This window comes from Solanum stenotomum, chromosome 1 (assembly GCF_019186545.1).
Source record: "Solanum stenotomum isolate F172 chromosome 1, ASM1918654v1, whole genome shotgun sequence".
NCBI lineage: Eukaryota > Viridiplantae > Streptophyta > Magnoliopsida > Solanales > Solanaceae > Solanum > Solanum stenotomum.
Genome location: NC_064282.1, coordinates 23,292,943 through 23,310,908, shown reverse-complemented (window position 1 = coordinate 23,310,908; position 17,966 = coordinate 23,292,943). Strand labels below are relative to the sequence as shown.

At 31.8% G+C, this 17,966-nt stretch overlaps 1 protein-coding gene and 1 pseudogene across 3 annotated transcripts in view; both read left to right on the top strand.

The window, feature by feature from the left end:
* Positions 1-1,811, top strand: part of LOC125862031 (germin-like protein subfamily 1 member 13) — a 3,748-nt pseudogene extending 1,937 nt beyond the window's left edge.
* Positions 1-17,966, top strand: part of LOC125861954 (germin-like protein subfamily 1 member 13) — a 143,791-nt gene that overhangs the window by 38,847 nt on the left and 86,978 nt on the right. The gene's annotated exons all lie outside the window — the stretch shown is intronic.

The following is a 17,966-nucleotide window of genomic DNA, read 5'->3' as shown; positions in this document are numbered from 1 at the left end:
ACATATTTGACTATACTAAACAATGTTAATAAATTTGAAAAAAAATTACATTGACTTATGAATGAGACGGTAAATAACAAGATGAACGAAAAACTAGGCTTCAATATAAACTAAGAAGATAAAAGAATATTATGAATGATTTCTCTTCATTCAACAGTTAACAAATAAAAACAAAATATTAAACAAAATAATTATAACCTTAATTTCAGAATTGAATACATAGAAACATACCTAATATTATTTGTAATTTTTTGTTGATTTTAGAATGATAAGGGATTTTTTAGTTGAAGAAATAAAAAATAACCACAATAATCATATATGTATATATAAAGACTAGAATCAAGAGCGAAAAACATACTTGTGCAAGATTTGAGAGATGGGGAGAGTTTTTTTCCTTCAACAAAAAATATGCTCAAAATTTTGGGGGGAAAAGTAAGAGAGGTTCAAGAAGATTTCAACAAAGAAGAAGATAAAATGATTTTTAGAATTGAAAATAATAGGGATTAGTGCCTTTTTAGTTGAGTTTTTTTTTTTTAAAAAAAAAAACTAAAAACAAAAAGGACAAAAGTTATTGACTATTGGACTTTAAATGTAAAAGTAAAAAGTTGTTCTACTTTTTATAGTTCCTAAGTAACTAAAAGGACAAAAGTTACTTGGGACAAAATTGTGTGTGAATGTTTTATATATAAAAAAAATGAATTAAAACTGAAATGTGGTTATAGGGATTCGATCCCGGGTTGGCTGGGAAAATTGAACCCCCTCAGCCACTCGGCTAAGTTTCAACTTGTGTTAGTGGGTTCAAAATTTAATATATACATATAAAATTTTAAAAACTGATTAAATATACATATATATAGAGTGTTATTTTTCAACGAAGTGGGTTCATATGAACCCACTTGAACCACTGTAGGTCCGCCCCTGTTAATATATATATATATATATGATATTATGATAACAACCCTCTACAGGACATATGTGTTGCTGTTAATGACTCTTAGGCTGCAGGTAAATCTTCCTTCTATAATACTTATTTGTTTGGGAATGAGACATAGTTTTTGTATATATGTTGTATAGTTTGAATAATTTGCTTAACTTTATTTTATTTCACCTGTGCAGTTTTCGTGAATGGAAAGATATGCAAAGACCCAAATTTTGCAACAGCAAATGATTTCTTTGCTTCAGGTCTTAATGTTAGTGGCACTGCAGTGCCCGGGTCTGGTGCTGCTGCTAAGTTTTTGACTGTCGACAACATACCTGGACTTAACACTCATGGTATTTCTATTGGTCATATTGACTTGGAACCTCAAGGTCTTGCACCACTGCACACGCACCCTCGAGCTACTGAGCTGATAACTGTCCTGGAGGGAACTCTGTACGTGGGATTTCTTGTCCCTGATCCTGCAAACTTCTTTAAGAGTCGTCTCTTCTCCAAAATCTTGTATCCTGGTGATGTGTTTGTGTTCCCAAAAGGTCTTATTCACTTCCAGTATAATGTGGGAAATAAAAAAGCTACTTATCTCGCTGCTTTCAACAGTCAAAATCGTGGATTTGTCATTATTCCTAATTCAATTTTTGCTTCAAATCCACCCATTCCAGACGACGTTCTTAACCAAGGCTTCCAACTTAGTAAGACACAGATTGCAGAACTTTGAAAGAAATTCTCTTAGGCTATATATTATGCACTAAAACTGTGATTCTGTGTTTTTTTCTCAAAGTTGTTTGCAGCACGTTAGCTGAGCACCAACGTCTTATGAAGGCATTGGAATAATACTTTACTCAATTAGTCCTAATAAATCAAGTGGCAAGTATGTAACTATAATGTTTCTTTGCAATATATACTAATGAATAATGTCACGTCCCGAGCCTACACCCTGGGCGGGACCGGCACTCGAAGACCATTGTTGGCCCAAGCGAACCCTTGGCCTGACTTACTTAACTCAGCGGAAACCTAACTCAGCATAATAACTCAATGCAATGAAAGGTCATAAAGCAACCCAACTGATAAAAACTGGCCAAAAGGCAACTCGAGTCTCAAAATAGAATATTTACATATATAAACATAGATGAGAGACTCAATACTAACTGACTGATTGTCTATGAAGCCTCTATAACACTGAGATGGATGCTGGGACAGACCCCGCAACATCCTAATAAAGCAAAAACTAGGAACACAAAAATAACAGAGTCCTCCGGAATGTAAAGAGGCTCACCACTGACTCTAGAGTGCTCAACTGGATCAATGGCGTGCTGGATGCTGATCCTGGGTACCTGTATCTGCATCGTCATAAGATGCAGGCTAACCGGCATCAGTACATTGAATGTACGAGTATGCGAGATGAAAAGCTAAGTAACATAAGCTAGGAGGAAATCTGGAAGAAACTGAATAACTTACCAGACTCAACTCAACTCAACTTGACTGATTCATTTCAATAAAAGACAATTTAAAACAAGTGCAATATAAAGAAAAGTTGTTTAAAACCTGCTATAAACTCTGTGTGCATACAAAGATACAATAAGCCTGAGATGTATGTAGAAATACAAATGAACTGATGTATATAAAAATACAATAATTGCTGTGGGAGTTTCTCTAACCGACGACCATCACATAAGAGCTATAGTGATGATTCAACGATCAACCTCACGCTGCCATAGCATCCTGTACCCGGCCAAAGGTATAGGACCTGAACTGCCTAATGGATCCACTAGTTTAATTTGAAAAGGATTCATCTAAAAAGTATGAACCTCTTCTACCCATATGGCTACATGGTTCTATGGGGGCTGTGGGTTCTTTGAATGCTCCCCCAATTCGGTGCTGGACACTACTCCCAAAAAGGTATTGGCTCTTATGTTTTTAAAACATATTTCTTCTTGCTGATTTGAGATAATTACTCAAAAACTTAGCTCAAAGGCTATCTTGGAAATCTCAATTTCCTCTCTTGCTTCATTTAGAAAGCAATTACTCTTTTCAGGAAAACTAGCCCGAAGGCTCTTTGGAAATCTCAGTTCCCAATCTTGTTTAAATGTGAAAACATTTCTTTAAAACTTCTTTGGGAATACATAGTTCCCTAATAACTTTTGAGAATTGAACTCAACTCTATACTCTTTACTTAACTTGAAACTTGAGCCTTAAAATGAAGTTAAAACGTTCAATAAAGACTCTTGAACAACTTTAAAGACTTGCTTTGACTTGCTTCTTAACTTCTAGACTTGACTCTAACTTCACATGACTTTGATCCGAACTTTCCTCGAATTGGATCATGAATTCTAGGGTAATAATCTCATGTTTATGGATGAGTTCTTGATGTCTAGATGTACCTTAGAGTGTTGAAAACAACTATTAAACATAGGTACATTACCAAGGAACATGTATGAAAAAGTAGGGAATGAATGGGAAGACTTGGCGTCCTTGGCGCGGGGCGCCAAACTTCAGACCTCAGAGGGGCCTGCTGGGCGCTCTGCTAGGCGCGCCGCCCCAAGGGCTGGACTTCAGAGTCCCTTTTGGGGCGCGCTGGCTGGCGCGACGCCCCAACCTTTTTCCCCGAAAACTCGACTTTTCTCCTTCCTTTTTCCAACTCTAAACCTTCTTAACTTCAAAGTTTCCAGCCCCAAACACTTAGAATCATAAAACCCCTTAATATACAATAGATTCAACTCGGAACACAACCGGAAACATGTCCCAAATCAACAAGAACTTCAACACAATCACAAGACTTCAACAACCACAACAACAAGGCTTCAACAAACACAACCAAAACTTTTCTCGAAAATTAAAACGAGTTTGGCGTGTGGGAGAAATGAACCAACCCAACACTATGATCTCACATACCTTAATAGGGATCACCCCCGACGAAAACAACGACGATCTTGACGAACTTTGCTTCTTCTTCACTTTCTCCTCTTCTTTCCTTTTTCTCTCAAGAACCTTAACTCTTACTTTTCAAAGGGAAACTGATTTTAAAATCAGTCTAAACCCTTAATATAACCAAAAGAAATGGTTAGGGAAAAGACCAAAATACTCTTACAAATTCGGACTAAACTGCCCTGTGCCAACGGCTCAACTTTCAAAGGGCATAACTCACTCATACGAACTCGGAATCGAGTAAAATCGGCGGCGTTGGAAAGATCATAACAAGGGCTTTCCAAAAATAACTGGAAATATACATAAATCATCCTGATATAGGAGTTATGACTGCTCAAAGTTGATCAAAAACTCATTTTTTTCCATGCTTAACCAAATTTCCAGATTTTTTTTGTATTCTTTCCAAAAAATGACTTTCAAATTTCCAGCTTCTTCATAGTTATTTCAAATTGCCGGATGTTACAAATAATCACCTTGTGTAATATGAGAGTGGAATTAGCATACTTAAATGCTATATATAATTTCTGAAATAAATCAACAACTTAATTTAATCAAGTGATGCACATGTGTTATGTTACAAATTCACCTGGATCCAAATTGGTACCTCTCTTTATATGTTTGAGTCAGGGTACATTAATTAGATGTACATATTGAAACTTGAAACAATCATTTCCTGCATCTGAAAAAAAATCCCTATGGAATAAGACATTTGTTTCAGGAAGCAATTCATCTGAAACCAGTAACTTTTATCGGTGCATTCACCCTGCCACCATTCAATTAGTAGAGAAAAAATACTTTTAGAACTGATCATCAGTCAATGTTAGTAGGGTCTAATAATCATTCTTTATGCAAATCGGAAGGTGATAGTCTCCATCTAGCTAGCGGCATGGTCCAGAACAACCATTTATTGATTCAAGGATTTTTTGTTTTTATTACAAGAAGCGCTTCTTTGTTTGCTCGCAACACTGACTTGAAAATTAGATTTCATGCAAATTGCATTCCAAGCTTTTGATATAGGTGTCCCGTGGCTAATATTCTACTAAGGGAGGAGGGAGGAATGCCATATCAATTAAAGATCATACTTGGAAAGGGGAGAACAAATCATTTTTCCAAATTTTCATTTTGTTTTAAGGCCCCATTATAGGCATAACACATAAATGTGACCTTTAACCTGGGCTCATTTCACATTGATGCATACCATCTTTTGATGTGCACGAGTAGACATTTAAGTTTGTATAAAGTTGAACTAGTAGAGACATGACATAATACACGTAGGACACCAAGTAGGACACAAATTGTCATGTAGGATGTGTGTCTATATGTTCAACCTTATACAAGTTTAAGTGTCTACTTGTGCACACTCAAAGTTGGAGGATATATATGTAAAATGAGGCAAAGTTAAATGACATATTTATGTATTATGCCCCATTATATATATTAGGGAAAAGATCCAAAATTGCCCTGGTGGTTTGCAAAAAGGTATGATTTTACCCTCTGTTAAAGCTTAGGTCAATTGTGGCCCTGCTGTTAATAAATGGATACATGTTTGCCCTTATTTTTCAACTTAACCAACAAAATTATTAAAAAGGATTAAATCATATTATTATATTATATTATATTATATTATATCATCATATATTATTATAAGTGAGAAGCTCCAAAATGAAAAGTTGAATTACCATTTTATCCCTACACTAAATATAAATTTAATCATATATCTTCTTAATAAATAATAATATTTTAATTATATAAAGATAACATTAAAAGTTTAGCAACTATAATTTTAAAATATAAAACTTATTAATAATCATATGCATTGAACCGGATAAGCAATACATAGTTCATATGCCAGTAATTATTATAGTAGCAAATTTCCTTAATATTAATTAGAATACAACCTTTTCACATTCCAACATTTATTAGTTTGATTGAAGCTTCTACATGTTATATTTGTTCAGCTATCAATACTTATTATAGCATAATATTATCTTAATATGTAGTAATTTAGAATACAATGTTTTCTCAACAAAACATTTTCTTGTGTAATTTTTGTTCGTTCTTTTTCTTAGTTTTTTTGTACTTGCAATGTATAAATCTCATAACAATGGTTGTACGTAGCTGCTGTTTGGAAGTTGGAAAGAACATTGTATCATACTTTAAGTCTTTTCTTCTCCAACAATAAAACTTTTGATTTTCTTTAGTTACCTAACTTAATTGATAATGAATGATCTTATATATTCCATTAAATTATGCTCAATGATCAACTTATATAAATGAATTCATAAATCAAGAATATGTACAACTCTCTCCATTAGGGGAAGCAGTAGAGGAAAGATTTTAAAGAGTAAGTTCATTTTTCAGCTTTGTTATTTTCTGTGAACGTGTTCGTAAAAATATATTTTTCTTGTTTATATAATATTTTCTGAGTTTTAAGTTTTATAAATTATCAATGTTTCTTATATTCATGTTTATGAGTTAAAATCAAACTGATGTATTGATATAGAAGTGTTAGAGATTGACTTTTGGCCCTCTTATATGTCATACCTTTACCATTAGCTTTGAGTCTTTGCTTAACTTGAAGTTGTTTGAAATTTTAATTTTTGATACCTTAAATTTGCTGAAGTTGGTAAAAAAGGAGTGGATAAATGAAATAGAATAGGTATTCATATATAATATTTTGGTGATATATGTTTATTAACGATTTCCTAATTATATAATTAAAGTGGATGAATGAAACTACTCTAACCGTTGAAATCGGTAATCAAAACAACAAATGGAATACACATCAAGAACATTACTTATGAAAGAGTATCATGTAATATATCAATACATTAAATGTTGCTCAAAATATAATTCAATATACATTTTACCTATCTAGATAAATTTAGTTGTTTAATTTTGTATTTTCAAATAATATTTAATTATCTAATATTGTTCAATGAAGAAGTCATTTGAATATATTTTAGCTTGTACTTTTTCACTTTATTCTATTATTCATTACAATGTATTTTTGATATGATTTATTTTGGTATGAACTACTTGTATGGAACACACGTGCGAAGAACATGTCCAGAAACTAATATTATTAAAAGTGAGAAGCTCCCATCTTCAATGTTGAATTACCATTTAGTCCTTACAACAAATTAAAAAGTAATTAATTTTTTAATTAATTAAATAATATTATTGAGCAACATTTTTTGTCAATTAATTTGAAAGTTGAAAAGACTTAATCACTTAATTAGGAAATTTGAAAGGGTGCATGAAAAATGAAAAGACTATAATCAGTTATGTACGGAAATTTAAAGGGTTACATCACTATAAATTCAAATGGCTACATCAGAGTACCATGACAGACATATACTCATTTGGATAGTCACAAAGAGGAAGTAGGCTGGATAGAATCCAAAGAATGAAACCATCTTAACTTCTTGGACAAATATGCTTGTTGCCTTGGTAAGGAGAATCATGAGTTGGGATTGATATATGAAAAACAAACTTCAGAAGATGGACCACTAGAGTTGCTATTTATTCATGGTTGCCGGCATACAAGCAAAAGTTCAGATAATATATTATTACTAATCTTGCATATGGCTGAAAACATCTACCATAATGAAGGAAGATCACCTGTCTGGAGAGAATTCCCACAATGGTCCCTTAAGAGGGTATTGTAACAACTTGTTTTCTCTTTAAAATTTTCATATATGTATTTAGGCAACAAAGATTGAGCCAAATAATGTGGTTTTATCTTTATAATTATAGATTTTATGTATAATTTTATTTTTTGTTGCATTTTTAGGTACATTCTTCTGTTTGTTTCATTTGAAATGATCATCTTATGTTTTTTCTTTTTTTTTTTTTTGTTTATAAATGTACTACAAATATATGATAGAGAAAGCAACTACTGATGAATCGTACTTTAAGCAAGTTCAATGAGGTGAATACACATTTTACACCATCAAAGAAGAGACCATACTAAAATTTCAAGCAATTAGTTGTAAACTTTTTTATTATTGGCCTTGATTGCCAAATAATAATTAGCTTTAGTAAATAAAGGTTGTTCGTTTTTGTTTAAGTTTCATTATTGCTTATATATGTAATTTTTTAAAAAAATTTAAATATAATTTTAATAGACTTATAAAATAGACATATGTATAATCCTCACCTTTAAAATTAACAATAGAGAAAAATAGTAGATATATAACGTACGTTCATTTTTCTCAATTACTTTGTATAAATTTATCATCAGTTTCTTACTATAATGAATGTATATATGTCAATGCATAATAAGATTATTATTGTTAGAGCCAAATATAGAACTTAAAATAAGGCATCGAGGCAAACCAAAAGGTACAAAAAAGATATTTAAGGCTTTTGATGGGACAAGAACATTTTCTTCATAGTCAACAACCCAACATTAATTATTTTCATAACTCAAACATAGAACTTAAAATAATAATATGATTTTTTAAATTTATCTACTCAATGATATGGGAGCGTGTCCAGTATATTAATTCGATATTTTAAACAAAAAAAATTAGATATTCAAAAACTATACGAAAAGTACTATAAATTGCAATTTTTTGCATATCAATATAATGAAAAAATATATCGTAAAATGTTAGTCAAAGTTCTTATAGTTTGACTCTAAAAAAGAAAACCATGACAATTAAAAGTGGACGGAGGGAGTAATGAACAAAGTTTGAGTGAGATTATTATATCATATCATATATATATATATATTATACTAAAAGTGGGAACATCAAAATGAAAAGTTGAAATACCTTTTTACCCTTCAAAATACTATTTCTATTTATCTTTTTTTACAAAACCAAATATATATTCTAATAACTATTTATATATAGATGGAATTAGTTTTAGAAGTAGTCAATGTGCATTAAATTATTTAATGACGATAGAATTAAGTAAGATATGTGAATGAGAATGACATGTACTTTACTCAAAATATATTTACGTTTTTTTTGAAGCATGAAGAATTCTAAGAGATGAAATTCAATGCACACCACATTCATTTACAATGAATGTAGGACATTTAAAATTAGTCTAACCTTTAGACTTCTCCAATTGAACTACTGTAAAATAGTATAAATACCACTCCTATTTCTAAAATGGATAAAGGAAGTTGAAAAACTAAATTTCATATGACAACCAAATTACTCGAAGGTAAATGACAACTATCCATCCAATTATTTTACAAGATGGTAAAGTTGGTTTCATCATTTAGACAGAATATGCAGTAATAGTTTGGCTAATTCTCATTCTTTATTTAGGGAAGAGTTATTCTTTTTTCGTCTTACATATTGTAAATTGTAAGAGGACGCTATCTGCTTTGAGAGTTTCGTCGATACCATCATCTAAATAACTTTTTTTGATTTGTGTAATACAATAATTATATCTATTTTCTTTTGCTATTTATTGTAATTCACACTTTAATTATAATGTAATTTTCTTTTGGACAACATCTGAAGTTTCATATACAATGAGGAAAAAGGTGAACTTCATTCGAAAAGTTTTATATACACTATAATTTTAATAGGAGTATACCAAGAACATTTGTTAGTCCATACAACTTTACTCTTCGGATAAATTAGTGTACACCCTATTACAATCGTGACTACATTCATTCCCTTGTCTTTGTCCTTATGTTTTGATTCTAAATTCTCATTTTAATAAGATCTAGAGCTTTATAATAAGAATGTATAAATTATATTGTCTTTGGATTAACAGTTTGACACATAAATTTAATAGAGCTTTTTCAAGTTCAATCGCGATTATTAGGATATGAAAAGTATTTGTAAGAAGGATTTATCATTTTGTTTTCTGTAAATGTTATTGTTGGCATCGTATGCATATATGATGGGTTATGTGCAATCAAGATATATTTTAAAATGCATTGTTGACCCTTATGTCATATTGACGACAATAGTTTTAATCATGATAAAAGTAATTTAAATAGTAGGATACAATATACACCAACATATAAAGATTTATATACTAAATAAGTCACCTCATTATTACCACTTTGAGCAATTTTCAATATAATTATGTGTTACATCGTTTAAAATTCTATAGATATTTTTAAAAATATTCTATTCTTAATAAACTAATAAAAATCTTAAATACTTCAAATATTTGTCTTATAAATCCATTTAAACATTTTGAATATGTACCCGATTAAATTTTAATAATTTACCTTTTTTTAATAACTTAAATAATAACTTAAACGTGTAATAGACGAGAACTAGTTATACTATAAGTGGGAAGCTCCTAACCTCAAAGTTGAATTACGAAATTATCCTTCACTATTTTTTTTATTAAATAAATAATAAAAAGTTAATTAGACCAAATATACATGGCTAGGTGTTAGAGTTTATCATTTCTTAATGAAGCTTTAATTGTTATCCTTTGAGCTTCTTCCGTTTACACTCATTCCAACTTTAGTTTAATGCTTCACACTTAAGTTATGATTAAGTCAGAACATGGCCATTCACTATTTGTTTAGTTATTAAGATTGATTCTACCTTTCATCTTCCACATTATTCTTTCGTCTTCCGCATTAATAATTTTCTCTTAAAACCTTTTCTTATTCTTTACATTGCAATACTCTATAAAAGCTTACAAGTTGTCTTTGCCCTATTATTCTATTTGTGTTCTATCGGTCAGAAATTCTCCCTTTTCAGGTATATCTATGATTTATATGTATCTATATGTGGTTTAAATCTCATTCTTGAGATGGTATATGTTATTTAATATTAAAAAATAATTATCTTTTAAATTTTCCCAATGAAAGATTTAGTAATGTACAATACACTTTTCACATAATGTTATAAACATAGAGATTAATTGTTTTATATGTATATACTTCCATGCATATTGTCAGAGTAATTCCTTTAATACTTTGTTAATTTTATTCGGTTAGAAATTTAATTTATTATCTACTTGCATATTGCAATTTGGTGTCGAAGTTTTTAGATTAAATGACTTTTTAATCGTCTTTAAACTGAAAGAGTAGATCATATTTGCTTAAGAAAAAGTTCAAATGAAATTCAAATAAAAATATCAATTTATCAATTTTTGTTCCCCATATATAGCTTTTATTGATGGGATGCTAGGTATCCGAACAACCTCTCTTTGTAAAGAAATAAATTTTCTCTATCTTTGTTATGACAAATGTTATAGGCTTAGACTTTGATCTTCATCTTCAATTATTATTACATACTCCCTTCGTCCCTTTTTATATGTCACATTTCTACTTTGCACTTGCATTAAGAAATGATGTAACTTTACCCTTCTACCATTATTTAATGTTTTGTTAAGTCAACTTTATTAATATATGACAAGATTAATTAACTGCTCTATCAAGTGTATAATAAGCAAAANTTGAGATGGTATATGTTATTTAATATTAAAAAATAATTATCTTTTAAATTTTCCCAATGAAAGATTTAGTAATGTACAATACACTTTTCACATAATGTTATAAACATAGAGATTAATTGTTTTATATGTATATACTTCCATGCATATTGTCAGAGTAATTCCTTTAATACTTTGTTAATTTTATTCGGTTAGAAATTTAATTTATTATCTACTTGCATATTGCAATTTGGTGTAGAAGTTTTTAGATTAAATGACTTTTTAATCGTCTTTAAACTGAAAGAGTAGATCATATTTGCTTAAGAAAAAGTTCAAATGAAATTCAAATAAAAATATCAATTTATCAATTTTTGTTCCCCATATATAGCTTTTATTGATGGGATGCTAGGTATCCGAACAACCTCTCTTTGTAAAGAAATAAATTTTCTCTATCTTTGTTATGACAAATGTTATAGGCTTAGACTTTGATCTTCATCTTCAATTATTATTACATACTCCCTCCGTCCCTTTTTATATGTCACTTTTTTACTTTGCACTTGCATTAAGAAATGATGTAACTTTACCCTTCTACCCTTATTTAATGTTTTCTTAAGTCAACTTTATTAATATATGACAAGATTAATTAACTGCTCTATCAAAGGTATAATAGGCAAAATATGGTAATTTATGCATAAATTTTATAAAATGACAAGTATTGTGATCCAGCTATTTATAGAAAGGGATGACATATAAAAAGGGACGGAGGAAGTACAATTTATAATTAACTTGCTATAATGGGCATACTACTTGCATTATTATATATTAATAACTTAGCGATACATTCTTCTTTCTTTAGGTCATTTTTGGAAATGCTTAAAGTAAAAAATGATGTTAATGTAAAAAATCGTGTCGCAAATCAATAACATAATAAGTTGATACAAAAAAACACCAAGAACTAGAGAGATATCAATATCTACAATAAAAGTTTTGATCATGATAAAGAAATTGAAACATCGAAGTAGAATATATACAATTAAAAATAACATCTATAAGAAAATATTTCGTACAATATAATTATATCACATATTTACACCTAATAATATTACTAATGAACTCATTTTATACCGTGCATATCTAACTAAATTATATGAGTACACTTTTCAAGTTTAGATGACATTGAATAATCCACTCAGTTTTTTTTTACTATTCTTTAAATTGAGCATGTAAGTCTTTTCACATTAAATTTTCTATTTATCATCATACACATATTTTAATATTATCTTTATCTATATATAATTATATATATACACGCTAATTTACACTTATCTAGATTGTTATAAAAAAATATTACCAATTAAATTAGGATACACGTGCGTGGCACGTGGCTAGAAACTAGTTTTAAAAAATGGAGATGGGCCTAAAATGCCTCTCAACTATTTGAATTGGTACAAATTTACCTTCCATCCACCTTTCGGGCCCTAAATCAGTGGCAGAGCCAAGACTTTCATCAAGGGTGTTCATACTTTAGAACAAGTAAAACAACAAACCTTGTTGGTCAAATTATAAAGATTGGAACGTCACTTTTGTTCTCTTAAAAAAGAAACTAAATTTTTAAAAAACAAAATGCCTTAGTCTGGGCTCAAACCTAGGCCCTTGAGAGTCGACTTTGAGCAACCTTAACCATTGAGCTATCTTTCTTTAGTATGTCAAAATTGGTCAACAATTAGTTTATATCCAAAAATATCGATATTTAACATATATACTCGTAAAAATTTTCCGACGAAGGTTGTTCATCTGACCACTCAGGCTAAGGTATATCTCCGCCCCTGCCCTAAACACCCTTGATGTAAATGTTTTGGCTCAAAAAATACCCTCGGTATTTGTAACACCCATAGCTAGAAAGAACTAGAAAGAAGTTAAAAAGTGGAAATAGTCAGTTTTGGAAAGAATATAAAAATTTGGAAAATTTGTTAAGCAAGTTAAGTTGGATTTTGATCAACTTCAAACGACTATAACTTCTAGCTCAGGATGAGTTAGGTGTGTTTCTAGATATCATAAGAAAGATCTTGGAATAATCTTTCCAATGCCGCTAAGTTACGCGATTCTGAGTTCGTATGAGTGATATATAACCAATTGATGTTTTGATGTTCAAATAAGGAAAGTCCAATCCAGATTTTGATAGGGTAGTTTGGTCTTTTCCTTACCCAATTAATTTTATTCGTTTTAGTGAATTAATTAAGGGTCAAAACTGAATTTGGTCAGTTTAAAAAATTGGAAACCTACTCTAGGACTTGGAGAAAGGAGAAAGAAGGAGAAAATGCAAGATTCGTGAAGAACGTTCAAATTTGATTGTGGATTTCACCAAGGATTCAATCCTACGAGGCATGTAAGTTCACATAGCGTTGGGTTCATTCACCCACGCGCCAAATATGTTTATTTCAGTATGATTTTCGTCCTAAAAGTTTGAGACTTTGATGTTCTTGAGTTGTATTCTTGAATTGCTTTCGTTCTTGAATTTGGGATGAGATTGAGGAGTTCTTGAGAGTTTAAGATCGATTTTAGAGTTGTTTTGAGTTAGACTCTTGTGTACATTCGCTGAGTATCTGAATCTAAAGAGATATGGAGAAAAAAAAAATCAAATCTAGGCGAATTGGGGTTAAAAAATGAAGAAGAAAAAAGTCGGGAAAATTTGGGTACTAGATCCGCGTCGCAGACCTGTTCCTCAGGATTGTCAAAATTTTCTCCGCGTCGCTGAGTGGTCACAAACCGTTCTGCTTCAAAATTTATTTCGCGATCAAATAATTAAATGTATCTCCGCGTCGTGAACTTGCTTCCAGACAGTGATTTCTTGATCTTTTCTCATGTTTCACTATCTAAAAGCACTCCTAAACATCATGAGATCTTTCCTATCACAAATCACAATCCTTGAATCCATAATTCAATTCAAGCATTAGTTAAGAGTCAAGTCAAGAGAAGTTAAGAGCCTAGTCAAGAGAAGTTCATAGAGTCTTCCAAAAGTCTTTTACAAATGTTTTAACTTTGTTTTAAGACTTGAGTTTTGAGTTGAGTAAAGAGTAAAGATTGAAGTTCATTTCTTCAAAAAGAGTATATCGGGACTATGTATTTCCAAAGAATAAATGTTTTCACATTTAATCAAAAAAGGAAACTTTGATTTTCAAAAGAGCCTTTGAGCTAGTTTTTCAGTAAAGAGCCTTTGAGCTAGCTTTTTTAGTAAAGAACCTTTGAGCTAGTTTTTCAGTAAAGAGCCTTTAAGCTAGTTTTTCAGTAAAGAGCCTTTGATCTAGTTTTTTCAGTAAAGAGTAAATGCTTTCACAATTAAGCAAGAGAGGAAACTTTGATTTCCAAGATTGCCTTTGAGCTAAGTTTTTGAGCAATTATCTCAAATCACAGAAAGAAGTATGTTTTTTAAAACATAAGAGCTAGTATCATATTTTGGGAGTAGTATTGAGCACCGATATGGGGGAAAGTTCAGACAACTCACAACCCCCATAAACCATGTAGCCACCATGGGTAGAAAATGGTCATACTTTTTAGATGATTCCTTCAGTGCTTTTTAGCATAGACTTGTGGGTCCACTTAGTAGTTCAGGTTCTATACCCCCGACAAGGTATAGGACGGCCCTGGCAGCGTGAGGCAAAATATTGTATCATCACGATAGCTCTTAAGTGATGGTCGTCGGTTAGAGATACTCCCACAATAGTATTTTGTATTCTTATATACACAGAGTTAATTGTATTTTTATATATATATTCAGAGTTTATATTGTATCTTTGCATACATACATAGTTATTATTGTATTTCTAAATACACAGAGTTGAAAACCATGTTTTAAAGCTTTTCTTTATACTGCATTTATTTGCATTGCTTTATATTGAAATCAATTGAGTTGAGTTGAGCCAGGTAAGTTCTTCAGTTCCTTTCAAGCTAATGTCTTATTTTAGATTTTCCCTCGCATACTCGTACATTCAATGTATTGATGTCATTTGGCCTGCATCTTCTTATGATGCAGACACAGGTAACCAGAATCAGCATCCAGCGCATCGTTGATTCTAGTTGAGCACTCAGAGTCAGTTGATGAGCCTCCTTGCTTTCCGAAGGATCTCTTTGGTTATGTTTTGTTTTATTGCTTGCTTATTTCAGTTGTTAGGATGATCGGGGGTCTTGTCCCGACATCCCTCAGTGTTTAGAGGCTTCATAGATAGAGTTAGTTAATGTTAGTTCATGAGTCTTTACTTTTCCATTTTCAGTTAAGTTGAGACTTGAGTTGCCACTTTGGCAGTGAATGTTATTTATTACATTCTTAGTTATTTATTGAGCAGTTCAGTGTACTATTTTTAAAAGTATTTATCTTGAGTAAAGTCTTCCGCTGAGTAAGAAAGTCAGGACAAGGGTTCGCTTGGGGCCAACAATGATTCTCGAGTGCCAGTCCCGCCATGGGNTTGAGACTTTGATATTCTTGAGTTGTATTCTTGAATTGCTTTTGTTCTTGAATTTGGGATGAGATTGAGGAGTTCTTGAGAGTTTAAGATCGATTTTAGAGTTGTTTTGAGTTAGACTCTTGTGTACATTCGTTGGGTATCTGAATCTAAAGAGATATGAAGAAAAAAAATCGAATCTAGGCCAATTGGGGCTAAAAAATGAAGAAGAAAAAAGTCGGGCAAATCTGGGTACCAGGTAAGCGTCGCGGACCTGTTCCTCAGGATTGTCAAAATTTTCTCCGCGTCGCAAAGTGGTCACGGACCGTTCTGCCTCAAAATTTATTTCGCGACCAAATAATTAAATGTATCTCCGCGTCGCGGACTTGCTTCCAGACAGTGATTTCTTGATCTTTTCTCATGTTTAACTATCTAAAAGCACTCTTAAACATCATGAGATCTTTCCTATCACAAATCACAATCCTTGAATCCATAATTCAATTCAAGGATTAGTTAAGAGTCAAGTCAAGAGAAGTTAAGAGCCTAGTCAAGAGAAGTTCATAGAGTCTTCCAAAAGTCTTTTACAAATGTTTTAACTTTGTTTTAAGACTTGAATTTTGAGTTGAGTAAAGAGTAAGGATTGAAGTTCATTTCTTCAAAAAGATTATATCGGGACTATGTATTCCCAAAGAGTAAATGTTTTCACATTTAAGCAAAAAAGGAAACTTTGATTTTCAAAAGAGCCTCTGAGCTAGTTTTTCAGTAAAGAGCCTCTGAGCTAGTTTTTCAGTAAAGAACCTTCGAGCTAGTTTTTCAGTAAAGAGCCTTTAAGCTAGTTTTTCAGTAAAGAGCCTTTGAGCTAGTTTTTTCAGTAAAGAGTAAATGCTTTCACAATTAAGCAAGAGAGGAAATTTTGATTTCCAAGATAGCCTTTGAGCAATTATCTCAAATCACAGAAAGAAGTATGTTTTTTAAAACATAAGAGCTAGTATCAAATTTTGGGTGTAGTATTGAGCACCGACATGGGGGAGAGTTCAGACAACTCGCAGCCCCCATAAACCATGTAGCCACCATGGGTATAGGACGGCCCTGGCAGCGTGAGGCAAAACGTTGTATTATCACGATAGCTCTTAAGTGATGGTTGTCGGTTAGAGAAACTCCACATTAGTATTTTTTATTCTTATATACACAAAGTTAATTGTATTTTTATATACATTTAGAGTTTATATTGTATCTTTACATATATACATAGTTATTATTGTATTTCTAAATACACAGAGTTGAAACCATGTTTTAAAGCTTTTCTTTATATTGCATTTATTTACACTGCTTTATATTGAAATCAGTTGAGTTGAGTTGAGTTGAGTTGAGCCAGGTAAGTTCTTCAGTTCCTTTCAAGCTTATGTCTTGTTTTAGATTTCCCCTTGCATACTTGTACATTAAATGTACTGATGCCATTTGGCCTGCATCTTCTTATGATGCAGACACATGTAACCAGGATCAACATCCATCGCATCATTGATTCTAGTTAGCACTCAGAGTCAGTTGGTGAGCCTCCTTGCTTTCCGGAGGATCCCTTTGGTTATGTTTTGTTTTATTGCTTGCTTATTTCAGTTGTTAGGATGATTGGGGGTCTTGTCCTGACATCCCTCAGAGTTTAGAGGCTTCATAAACAGAGTTAGTTGATGTTAGTTCACTAGTCTTTACTTTTCCCTTTTCAGTTACGTTGATACTTGAGTTGCCACTTTGGCAGTGAATGTTATTTATTACATTCTCAGTTATTTATTGAACAGTTCAGTGTATTATTTTTAAAAGTATTTATCTTGAGTAAAGTCTTCTGCTGAGTAAGAAAGCCAGGCTAAGGGTTTGCTTGGGGCCAACAATGGTTCTCGAGTGCTAGTCCCGCCCAGGGTGTAGGCTCGGGGAGTGACAAACTTGGTATCAGAGCACAGAGTTCAAGAGTCATAGGGAGTCAATGAAGCCGTGTATGTAGAGTCCTAGTTATCGGTGTGAAGCACGCCACATCTATTATTAGGAGGCTGCAACATTTAGGAATTTCTTAACTTCTTTCATACTTATTTCGTGCGATAGAGTTAATCTCTATAAAGTTTCTTTCTACTCATGCTTAATTGTGAGTTGGGCTCTGATTTAGGAGCCCTTCATGGGGAGTCTCTTTCCCCGTGAGCTAAGAGATGGTTGTTGACATAAGGATCATGATGAGTTTATTCGTTGTTGGTTGACTCGTTTGTCAAGTAAGAAAAGTAACACAACCATGCTAATAGGTTACATGACATAGC